This window comes from Lactuca sativa, chromosome 3, assembly GCF_002870075.4.
Source record: "Lactuca sativa cultivar Salinas chromosome 3, Lsat_Salinas_v11, whole genome shotgun sequence".
Taxonomy (NCBI): domain Eukaryota; kingdom Viridiplantae; phylum Streptophyta; class Magnoliopsida; order Asterales; family Asteraceae; genus Lactuca; species Lactuca sativa.
In genome coordinates this window covers 295,573,678-295,587,305 of record NC_056625.2, presented here as the reverse complement: position 1 = coordinate 295,587,305, position 13,628 = coordinate 295,573,678, and positions in this window count along the sequence as shown.

Genomic DNA, 13,628 nt, shown 5'->3' with positions numbered 1-13,628 from the left:
CCCGAACTGGCGCTGACTGCCGACAATCCCTCGCATAGTGCCCCTCCTTTCCGCACTTGCAGCATGCATCACCGGACCTACAAACCCCGGTGTGACCCCTCCCACACTTCCCACAAGTGTGACTGCTCCGATCCCCCACTCTAACATCAACGGTCTTGGACCATTTCGGCGCCGGCTGCGACTACACCGGAGCCTGCCTCAGCTCGCGCAACTGCAACTCAATCTCTAACTCACGCCGCCTAGCGGCCTCCTGCAACTCCAACAATGTCCTGCACCTCTGCGCAGACACAAACTTCCTGATGTCCCTCTTGAGCATGCTCAGATATCGAGACATCTGAGCCCGCTCCAAAGTGAACTCTGGGCAAAACATCGCCCTCTCAGTGAACATCCTGGTGATCTCAGTCACCGACTCCGAATCCTGCTTCAGCTCAAGGAACTCCTGAGCCAATCTCTCCCTCTCAACCTGCGGAACATAACGAGTGACGAACATCTCTTGGAACTGATCCCATGATACTGCAGCCCTCTGTGCATCTGAATATGACCCCGTGGTCAATCTCCACTAATCCTTCACCCCGAGCCTCAACAGGTTCAGAGCACACCTCACCCTCTTATCAGCAGGGCATGAACACGTGAAGAAACACCCCTCCACGTCTGATAACCACCTCATAGCAACAATCGGGTCCTGAACTCCATCGAATGTGGGAGGCTTCGTATTATCGAAGTCCCGATACTGAAAACCCCGACTAGCTCCTCCCCCTGCCGCTGCTACAGCCGCTGTAGCTGTCGTGGCAGCCGTCTCAGTGAGAGCTGCATAGCGCTCATCAAAATACTCGACCATGGCGGTCTTAATCGACCCAAATAGCTCTGGCAACTCAGCCCGGAATAACTCAGCAATCTCATCACGCAGGATCTCACGAATCCTCGCATCCAACTCGCTTGTGCTCATCTGACCGATAACCTCGGGCGGCACCGATCCGCCCGGAACTCTCTCTCCAGCTCCCGATCCTGACCCGGATCCACTCTCGTCATGCCTCGGAATCTCCATACTGAAAAGAAACACCACACAAAATCTCAGACTCTTCCCACCATCCTGGGATCCAACTCTCTCCACCCAACCCTAGAGATCATGGTTTCCCTGATACGCGTATGGGTCATGTGCTTTCAGTAGTACGGGCCCATACTACCTTCCACACCTACCCATATTTGTATGAAGTACTACCACAATATCCTAGAGAAACATGCATAACAACGCTCAACCCTCACCACTAGAGGAACACTGAAAATCTCCCATATGGAACCCTAGGCTATAGGCATCACAAATCAGGCAACATATCATGAAATCCTGAAGATCCCTAGCCTATCACTAGCATGCTGTTCTATCAAGCTCAAAAACAAATAACATGCATGGTATTTTGGGGTTACTTACTGGCTCCGGCTGATCGTACCTCCGCGTTCTCCCTTACTCATTTTGAAAACCAATTTAAATACTTTTTTGAAAACTCTCCTCGGTTTGAGACTAGAGTCACATGAATGTTCCTCCAATTCACTCAAACCACGGCTCTGATACCAACTTGTAACGACCAAAAAATACAACCAATTTTAAATTTTTCAAAAAACACCTCGATTCCATTAAATCTTTACAAAAAGGTTTTCAATACAAAACATTTAACGTGTTCCCAGAATCACAATGCTACAAAATCATGAGGAGCGGTACGATCACGCCTTCGCCTTGCGACAGTCTCCTGAAGAACCTGAAAAACATGAAACCACAACTGTAAGCCCGAAAGCTTAGTGAGATATCCCCAAAATACCAACCACAAATACCTTACACGCATAACATGCCATAACATATCCGATCAGAAAACAGCCATGCACTTCGGGTCTACTGTGTGACTGGTCCGCCGCACCGGCCTACAGTCCACCTGGTCCACCCTTCGAATCTATCCACATACATCGAGTCTGTAGTGTGATTGGTCCGCCCGCTCCCGGGCCTTCAATCCACCTGGTCCACTCCCTGAGTCTACAGTATGACTGGTCCGCCCGCACCGGGCCTTCAGTCTATCTGGTCCACTGTCCGAGCCTTCGGCACGTCTGGTCCGCCCTTTCGGGGCCTACAGCCTATCCGGACCGCTCGCTGGGCCTTCAGGACAACCGGTCCGCCCTGGGTATCTTGGCCTACCGCACACAGCAGGACCCGCCTCAACCCAACTCCAGTCCAAACAACCTTGTGCACATATACATACAATCATATAGCAATTCACAGTCAACAAGCAGATCAAACAGATCACATAGCATATCATCATCCTAACCAGGATACCGACCTAACAAGTCACTAGCATAGCATCTCCCTATCTCTAAGGATATCGATCTCAATCAGGTCTCTATATACCATCCTAGCTCTCAGGATGCAAACATATCATAGCAACAACATAACAACAACTACCCGGATCTCAATCCGATAAGGGCCGGCCTTGGTGCCTTAGACCCTGTTGATATAGTGAGGATAACTCACCTCGAAACTGCCGACTGAACAGATAACCCAAGCTGCTCCGATCACTGATACGATCTCCACCACTGGACAACCACCAATGCACTGAACTCAAAACAATAATCAACAATTACCAAAATGCCCCTCGAAATCACTGGTCAACCCTTGGTCAAAGACAAGGTCAAAGTCAACCTCTGACTGACTCTACTCGCCGAGTCAACCCGATGACTCGCCGAGTCCCCTTACTCAGAATTTCCCTTAATCCGCGACCTAACTCGCCGAGTCACCCCGAGACTCGTCGAGTTCAACGACTCTGAGTCCACTCGCACACAACTCACTGAGTCATCTCGTGACTCACCGATTCTCGACTCGACCAGAAAACATATTGGGACCCTTCGAGAAGACTCGTCGAGCCCAAGAATAGACTCGCCGAGTCTAAGGCTATCTTCAAGCTACTCGCCGAGTCGTTCATACAACTCGCCGAGTTCCAGGCCATCATCATTCAACTCGCCGAGTTGTTCTTCCAACTCGTCGAGTTCCTGCTCATCTTCAAGCAACTCGTCGAGTACACCCATGTGACTCGCCGAGTACCACCGGTCTGAATCCATTCAGAAGCATTCCAGGCCATGCAATTGATCCAAAACACAAATCTATCCCCCTACAACCCATCCACCACGTAAAGTGGCAAACTTTACGTGAATCTAAAGAGATCTAGGCCATTTGCACATTAGGGCTAAGGTTTGGGACATGATGGCTCCACTAACACTCCAACATAGGGACTTTCATGCTCTCTGATCCTTCTCGATTCCAGATCTGAGGTAGCAACCTCAGATCTAACCTCTAGGCTCCAATTACATCCAAAGACAAGCTCCCCACAAACCCCAAAATGAAGAAACAACATGAGAACAGCCCAAGAACGAGATATTACATCCCAGGAACACCCCAACTGTAATGAAACTCGAATCCAAGCAAATCCCCTTGCTCCGAGCCTTCAAACTCCCAAAATTCCTTCAACAAACACCTCCTTCAAGCTCCCAATGAGATATGATCACTCACACATGAAGGCTAAGGGTTTCTGGACTTGAGGATGAATAAAGAGGCTGAGAGAGGGCTGCTATGTTCTTTATATAGGGCTCAACCCCGAGAATTAGGGTTTTCTCCACTCAGCGCCTACTCGCCGAGTCCATCTTACTGACTCGCCGAGTCGGCTACTTAACACGCGACCCGGTCGCGACTCTACTCACCGAGTGCACCCATGGACTCGCCGAGTCACTTTTCCCCAATTTACTCTTTTAGCCCTTCTACTCTACTCTTGATATTTCGGGATGTTACAATAATTGCCCAGAAAAGCAAAGTATAAACCATATTTTGACCAACAATCTCCCCCTTGATTTATTGCTTTCTTTTCTTAATTGACCCAACAAGCTCCCCCTTAAAAAGTAGTTGGCTCTTCTTGTAAATTTTCAATGGGAGCTTGGCTTCAACTTTAACCTTCGATTTTTTGACAGCATCAGGATGAACATATGAATCTTCTATGAATGACTTCATCTTGAGCCCTTGAGATTTTCTTCAGAATTTGACATTGAACGCACATTGGGTGAGAATGCTTGATGTACTGATTCTTGAAAGATAGCGCTTTCAGCTTGAGAATCTTCAAAGAGAACATCAGAGAGAAGAAATCTTTTGTATCACTTTAGCAGGTACAACGATAGCAGCAGACTGATTGAGGTGGCTTCAATGCAATCCGTCACATAATCTTCAAGAACAACTTCACCTTGCTACTGGGGTTGAAGGATTGAATGTTGAAAGAATAATCTTCATTTCTTGTTCCTTCGAGTGAGAATTCTTCATTGATCATAGATGAAGCCTTGACTTAGAAATCTTCGACACAAACTCCATGAGTTTCATCTTTACCTGAATTCACTTTTCAAGACAAAACAAAACTAAAAGAAAACTTAGCACACACTACTAGAAAAACAACCTTTTATGACGCTCATTGCGTGTCGTAAAAAGCTCAGACGACGCGCAAATGCGCGTCAAGGAAGGCCCTGTCATAAAGAGAGACGACGAGCTTTTGCGCGTCGTCTATAGACGACGCACAATTATGACGCACGTTTACGACACGCAATGCGTTTCAAGGAAGGCTCTGTCATAAAGGAAGACGACATGCATTCGCGTGTCGTAACCTTACGACGCGCGTGTTAATGACACGCAATGCGTATCATTAAAACCCCTGTCAAGAAAGGCCATGTCATAAATGAAGATGACACACATTTTTGCGTATCGTAAATGTAAATGTTTAAAAAATATATATATTTATATATTTATTAATTTTTAAATTAAATTTGCATTTAATGTCTGATAATAGAAATAAAATACCATATACAAAAAATACAATAAATTGCATAAAATTTAATGTCATACAATTCTATTTCTTACAATATATAAATTTGCATTCATCTAATCTACTCTTTGTTTCATACTAACAATTGAAATGAAGAATGCAACACTTGCATTTGCAGCATCTTATCTCTTTTAGCTTGAGCTTTCTTTTCCTCTTCTAACTCCAGAGCTATTCGCTTTCATCCACCGTATAAACAAAACACAAAATCACTTGTCATTTTCATTCTACTTTTAAAATTAATTCTTATTAGGACATTATACTTTTAAAACTACCAATCTAACAAATTTTTCAAAGAATATAATTTATAATTTTTTTTATGGAAAGTACATTGCTATTTCTTGAATACAACATGTTACAAACTGTGAAAGAGAAACCCTATGTCCAGTTCCACCATGAAAAGTGGAAAACCAATCATTATATAGCATACACACCTGGTTTTACAAGAATGAAGTTAATAATGATGAGATTGATAAATTAAGGAGTTAAAAATCAAGAAATATGATGTAATAAGATGAGAAAAATTATTAGGTAACAGGGTAAGAAGATATAAACGCACCATCATCATCCTTGTTGTGTTGGACACAGAATAGGATGCATACCAACCAGCTTGATGAACAACAAATCAAAATAAATAAATTAAGTGATTTGTCATTTTCTAATATATCTTAATGTTAAATATAGCATTTACCTAGCACAGCTTGATGAAGATCATAAACATCCTTTCAGATAAAGTAATATATGAGTAATTATATATTTGCTCTAAGAAATGAACACAATACTTTCTAATTTCAACTTAACATTGATATGGCATAGAAACTTACATTCTCTTGTACCAAATAATTTCTTATTTACTCGTAGTAGCAGTAACTATATCTTCATTTTATATTTTTAGTTTTTTAATCCTCACAAGTATTTATAATCATTATCTATGACTATAACACTAACCGGTAAGAAGAAGGCTTTTCCCTAGTAATATCTCGCAAGTTAACTTTCTGGCTAATAAATTATGTGTTGGCGTGATAATATCAACCTCCAAAAAAGAGATAACATCCTTAGATTCCTCATTGGACTTTGATGAAGTACCAGCATTTTCATCTACAATTTCCATCAGATTATTAGTAAATAAGGGACAGCCTAAAAGATTAGATAGAACACTAACTAGATTGTGCAGCATCAAGAAGTTCCTCAAGTTCAAAAATCCAATTAACACCACCAGGCTGTACACAATCCATCCCATGTCCTTTCTTCAACAACGCTTCAGATCAGGGGCAATATAGTCCAGTGTCCCCACTGTTGAAAACGCCTTCTCTCACATAAACAAGCATTATGTGGTCATCTTCACAGCAATACCCAATCAATTTCACCAAATTGGGATGTCTGAGCTTACCAAGGAAATTAACTTCAGTCTAGTTGCAAGGACAAAGAAATAGAGGAGCTTACAAGCCATTCTCTGTGGCCTTGAAGACCCTCCTTGTTGAGAACCTTAACAGCAACAGGCAGAGATTTGAGACCAACCCAAACATTCTTATCAATATAGCCCTTGTAAATAGCCCTTAAGTGAAAAGCACACCTTCCATTATTGCCATGTTTTCCCCATCTTTAAGCTATAAAACCAAAAATGTATTGATTAAATTAAATCAAGAAACTGTCATAAATATATGAAAAAAAAGAAAAAACTTGAAAATTTACCTGACTAGCTCGAAATGTTAGCTTCTTATCAATGTGTTCACACATGACATTAGGTTCGAATTTGATTTCCTGAATGACAAGGGTAATTTAGGAAACAATATATTCATATATATATATATATATATATATATATATATGTATATATATATATATATATATATATATATATATATATATATTATAAGTAACACAATAGACTAAAAGGCTGACCTCAAACAGTTTTATTTCTTCATCGGGAGCAAAGCCTGTGAGCTCATTTAGCTTTCCCAGCATCTCCATTGGCTTTCCACTACTCTTCACAAAGAGCATTCCAACATACCTCGATACCACATTAAACCAGATTGAGGTGGTGTTTCTTTTTGAGTTAATGAGTTAAGCACTTAATATGGATAGCTATATATGTCTCTTTCTTTTTTAATTAATCTATGCATAATCACTTAATGGGTTAAGCCAAAAAACCTCACTTAATAAATGAAACATGTTGCATCTTCTTTTTATAAAACCAGACCTATCACAAATTATTGAGGTTGAAGGTGAAAATGCAGGATGATTTTGAAAAAATGGTGGTCAACAACAAAATATAAGCCTGTGATGATTTTAAAATATTTAAATTAGTCTAATTTCCTATAGTTATTTAAAAGTGGAGAGCGAACAGTTGGGCATATGTCTAATTTTGGTCCCTGTAATACATGATTAGTAAGTAACTTAATCTAGTAAGCTATATCAGTTTTCTTTTTGACTTTTTGACTTAATGTAGAAAGTGTTGGATAAGGTGTCTAAGTCCATAACTATTTTGGGCTTGTACTTGACCCGACCCGGCATGGTCCATTTGGGTTGCATGGCACCATGCAATTGGTTAGACTAAATGAGAGGAATAACACTTGGAGATTATTAATATATTATAAGTTCTAATATATTAATAATATTATTTGATTAGTTTGATCAAAGAATTAATTTGGAATTAATTAAGTGGTCAAAGGATAACTAATTAAATATATGGGTTGATTATGTAAATCATTCATATCTTGTATAGTGGGCTAAGAGGCTCCATGGATTATCAAGTTGGGTTCTACCCATAGGATGCTCCATGGATGCTCCATGGGAGTTACAAACCCATGGGTCATGGAAATGAAGAGTCATGACACATTAGGGTTTACATGGTGTAACCCTAGATGTGTCAACACTATATAAGAGTCCCATTCTCCACAAAATAGGCTACACAAGTTAGACATGAGAAACTAGAGGGCTTGGCCGATTTTGAGAAGTGTGGATTATCTCAAGAGTCTTTCCAAGAGCATTTGGTGTTGTGTGAAGCATTTGAGGCATCACACTTGGGGTGCTAGGCTCACAAGGTTTCAAGGAACACAAGCAACAACAAGGTAAGTTATTCTATCTATGATTCAAGTTAAAATTGTTCCCCATGTATGCTAGATAGGAATATAACCTTGGAATTCAACTTTGCATGATAATTAGACAAACATAGATCCAAGGTTATTAGGGTTGCATGTACACTTAGGAAGTGTTAGAATGCTCAAAACCCATCAGTGGTATCAGAGCCTAGGCTTGTTTGTTTGTTATTTGTGCTTAAAAGTTGAAGAAAGTCGAAAATCTTGCTGTCTGACTGATGGACTCGGCGAGTCCATGGGGAGGACTCGTCGAGTTCATGTGTATCTTCAACCTACTCGGCATGTAGGTTTATGCACTCGGCGAGTAAGGTCGACAGAGTGCAGAATTTCGACTTTAGTTGCTGGAAATGGATTAGAAACATTACCCTAAACTGTTTTGGTACTTGAAAACTTGTTTTAGCTAGTGTAATGTTTTTGCTAATTCATTTACAACAACTAGTTATCAAAATTACAAAGTTTAATGTGATTTTGATTCTTGAAAGTGTTCATATTCATATTCTTGTTCTTATGATGTTTAGATGATCATAGGAATTATTTGTAACCTATGGGGTAGATTAATTCATGATCATAATGTGTTTTAATGGAGTCCATAACTTGTCCTCAAGTTATGGAAAACCAAAAGTCTCTTGGATTAAAAACCATTAAAAGAACACAAGAGTTAGGAAAAATGAAAAGTCCTCATTTTATTACTCTATTAAACTTATAAGTTACAAGAAATGAAAAGTTTTGGAAGTTTACAAAACTTGCCCTCAAGTTTTGGAACAAGTAAAGTTAAGTTAAAACTTTAGTTCCAACCCCTAGAATTTTAAAAGTTAAAATTCAACCCTTATACTTATATTATTATGATTTAATAATTATATATATATGTATAAGAACAAAGTCGTCTTACCGCTAGTACGCCTCATTCACGAAGCCGGTCTATAAGGTGGGTATAAGGTTGTTGCCTATAAAATGGTGACTTAATGGGTGTCCACTCTCACCCACCGCTTGCTTGATCGGTGGAGGGTCGTTAGCCGAACGGGTAAGACAAGGACTTATTAATTCTCATTCAAAGTATGATGAATATTATAAAGTAACTAAATGTTTTATTAAATTCCCAATCTTAGTTACTTTAGGAAAAATGTGAATAAGGTGCTATTCCATGAAATTACACTTTACACTTTGATTAAGTCGTTGGTGGAGCGTGTGTGGTTAACCGGCACACTAACTTGGACTTAACAAGGTAGGTAAAGGGTGACTTAGGGTTTATTATAGTATCGATGGAGCGTGTGTGGTTAACCGGCACATCGATTGAGTGATAAACTTTAAGGGTACCAAGTGATTTGCATGGTTACTTCACACCTCGTTTTGTGATCCTCGGTATCCCAGTCACAAAACTTGGAGGGCACACTCGAGATTGAAACATGCCTTTGAAAAGTTCATTGAATCTCAAAGAATCTAGGAATTTCTAAGAACCATTCAAAAACCTAATACTAAAATATTGCGGTTTTCGTGGTGGAAATTGGTGAATCGTCATTCACCTACCTTTCAAATATGATATAGCTTAGGTTACGGCATACCTCTTCTAAGTTATATTATATTGTGATTGGATCCTAGCCTTAATATTACATTTGGGTGTTTTATTAAGGACTCTCTTATATCTAAACTAATCTTGTCCTCTTTTCTTCAGATGTCTTTCAACAATGCTTCTGGCTCTAATCGTAATGGCTCCTTTTCCCTCATGAACTTGTGTGGGAAAGTCACCTTTGATGGATCCAACTTCAATGAGTGGATCAGAAACATCAGGATGATTACCCGCTACGAGGACAAAGAATATGTCCTTGACAAGGAGCTTAAGGAGATTGATGAGTCCACTGCAACTCCTCAGGAGATCGCTGAATTTCGGGCACATGAAAGGGATGCTACGAAAGTGGCTTGCATCATGATGGCCACGATGACAGCGGAACTCCAAAAGTCTTATGAGGATTTCTACCCTTATGACATGCACCAAGATTTGATGGAAAGATACCATCAAAGTGCACGACAAGAGAGGTATGAAATCATCTGCTCCATGATAACAACCATGATGAAGGACGGGGAATCCGTCACGAGCCACATGCAGAAAATGCAAAGGTATGTGGATCGTTTGCTGAAGCTTAATGTGAACTTCCCGGAGGATCTTGCAATAGATATTATTTTGCATTCCTTACCATCGTGCTATGATCAATTCCGCATGACATATCACATGAACAAGGAAGAAGTCACCCTCAGCAAACTTCAGGGACTTCTCAAGACCGCAGAATCAGGTCTTAAGGGGAAGTCGGTTGCTATCACTCCTACTCAAAACTCTACTCCGGTTTTGGCAATCGGGAAAAGTCAAGGGAGGAAGAGAAAGAGCTCTTCTAAGGGTACCAAGGTTCAGACCCTTGATGGCTCTTCTTCAAGTGGAACCAAGAAAGGTTTCATTACCCCTTCTTCTGACCCAAAAGAGGCTGAATGCTTCTATTGCCATGAAAAGGCTCATTGGAAGCGGAACTGCCCAAAATACCAGCAAGATGTGAAGGATGGGAAAGTTAAACCCAACCACGCAGGTATTTACACTATCATTTCTAATAACTCACCCCATTTTAATTCTTGGGTCCTTGATACCGGTTGTGGTATTCATATTTGTTGTGACTTGCAGGGACTAAGAAGAAGTGAGAATGTGGAGCAAGGAAGGATAAACTTGATCATGGGGAATAGGAAAGCTATACCTGTTACCAAGATTGGAGTTTATACTTTATCGCTAAGTAGTGGGTTTAGTTTAGATTTGAATAAGTGTTGTTATTCGCCAGGAATGGCAAGAAATATTATTTCCTTTCATGCTTTGTACAAACAAGGGTTTACCTTTTCATTTAATAATGAAGTTGGTTCTATTGATGCTTTCTTTAATAATGTTCTTTATTTTAAAGCATTACCTTGTGATGGTGTGTATGAAGCTGTATCTGTTGTAGATAACTTAGGAAATAATGTTTTGTGTATTGATTCTACTAATAATAACTTGGATAAAGCATCTTTATGGCATTGTCGTCTTGAACATATAAGCTAGAACGCATAGGCCAACTCCAAAAGGATGGAGTCTTGGAGTCGTTTGACCTAAAGTCAGATGATAGTTGTGAATCATGCTTACTTGGAAAAATGACAAAGTCACCCTTCACAGGTTCGTGTGAGAGGGGTGAAGGTTTGTTGGACCTTATACACACGGATGTGTGTGGACCATTCAAACATGCCACAAGGGATGCTAATCGTTATTATTTGACTTTTACTGATGATTATAGTAGATATGGATATGTCTACTTGATCAAGCATAAGTCAGAGACTTTCGAAAGGTTTAAGGAATTTAAACAGGAAGTCAAGAATCAATTGGGTAGGAACATTAAGATGCTTTGATCCGATCGTGGTGGTGAGTATCTTAGTTCAGAGTTCCTCGACTATCTAAGGGAATGTGGGATAGTCTCACAATTGACACCTCCCAGGACACCACAGTTGAGTGGTGTGGCTGAGAGGCGTAATCGAACCTTGTTGGATATGGTTCGTTCCATGATGAGTCGAGCTACGCTACCAATCTCATTCTGGGGGTATGCCTTAGAGACTGCCGCCCATATTCTTAATCTAGTCCCTACAAAGAAAGTTGCCAAAACTCCTCACGAGATGTGGACTGGTAAAGTACCTAAACTAGACCACATCAAGATATGGGGTTGTGAGGCTTTCGTGAGACGCGAGACTCATGATAAGCTCGAACCTCGAAGCGAGAGGTGTATTTTCATCGGTTACCCACAACGATCCTTTGGTTACCTCTTCTACAGACCTAGTGACAATGTGGTCTTTGTAGCAAGAAGAGGAGTCTTTCGAGAAAGGGAGTTTATAAGCCAAGGAGACAGTGGAAGGCAAATTGATCTTGAAGAAATTCAAGAATCAAGCAGTGAAGGAACTTCAAACTCTAGCCCTCAACTTGAGGAGGAAACTCCTGTTGAGCAAATTGACAAATCTGTACCTCTGAGGCGTTCCACGAGAGTTAGGAGTGCACCTGAGCATTACTATGGATTCCATATTACTGCAGAAGGTGAGACACTTATTAGTGATGAGACACTAGTAAGTCAAGATGACCCTAACAGCTACGAGGAAGCCATGGCAGGCCCCGAGTCTGCTAAATGGAAAGAGGCTATGGATAGCGAGATACAATCCATGTATGACAATGAAGTTTGGAACTTGGTTGAAAATGTACCAGGTCGCAAGACAGTAGGGTGCAAATGGATCTTCAAGAAGTAGACCGACATGGATGGTAAAGTACACACTTATAAGGCTAGACTGGTTGCAAAGGGCTTCTCTCAAATTCCTGGAGTGGACTATGATGAGACCTTTTCTCCGGTAGTCAAGATTAAGTCTATTCGGGTTCTGTTAGCCATAGCTGCATTTCATGATTATGAAATATGGCAGATGGATGTCAAAACCGCTTTCCTTAATGGAAAGTTGGCTGAAGATGTTTACATGAGTCAGCCAGAGGGTTTTGTCAGCAACGAGTACCCTAATAGAGTGTGTAAGCTTGAGAAATCCATTTATGGATTGAAGCAAGCACCTCGCAGATGGAATCTTTGCTTTGATGAAAAGGTTAAGGAATTTGGCTTTTCTAGGAGTGAAGATGAATCTTGTGTGTATGTCAAGGCTAGTGGGAGTATAGTTAGCTTTTTGGTATTTTATGTGGATGACATACTACTCATAGGAAACGACATTCCAACCCTGCAGGAAGTAAAGTCCTGGCTTGGGAAGTGTTTCACTATGAAGGACCTTGGTGAAGCTGCCTATATTCTAGGGATAAGAATCTTGAGAGATCGGAGTAAAAGACTAATTGGACTTAGTCAGAGTACCTACTTGGATAAGGTGCTGAAGAGATTCAGCATGCAGGATTCCAAGAAAGGAGAGTTACCCATCCAGAGTAACACCAGATTGAGTAAGACACAAAGCCCTAGCACTGAGGCTGAGATAGCAGAAATGAGTCGAACACCTTACGCTTCGGCTGTAGGATCGATCATGTATGCTATGACGTGTACTCGACCCGATGTAGCTTTTGCCTTGAGCATGGTTAGCAGGTATCAGGCGAACCCTGGCAAGGCACACTGGACTGCGGTAAAGAATATCCTCAAGTACCTACGGAGGACTAAGGACTGGGTTCTTACCCTCGGTGGGAGTGATGACTTGAGAGTTGTAGGGTATAGTGATGCTAGCTTCCAGACTGATAGGGATAATTTCCGCTCTCAGTCTGGCTGGGTCTTTACCCTAAACGGAGGAGCAATTTCTTGGAAGAGTTCCAAGCAAGAGACAGTGGCTGATTCTACTTGTGAATCAGAGTATATTGCAGCTAGCGAGGCAGCAAAGGAGGCGATATGGCTGAAGAACTTCATTGGAGACCTTGGAGTTGTACCAGCTATTAAAGAGCCAATGGAAATTTTCTGTGATAGTGAAAGTGTTGTTGCCTTAGCCAAGGAACCAAGGGATCATGGGAGATCCAGGCACATCGACAGAAAATACCACTTCATTAGACATCGGATCGAAGAAGGACACCTCGTGGCAAAGAGGGTATCATCAGATGAGAATCCGGCAGATCCCCTCACAAAGGGACTGACTC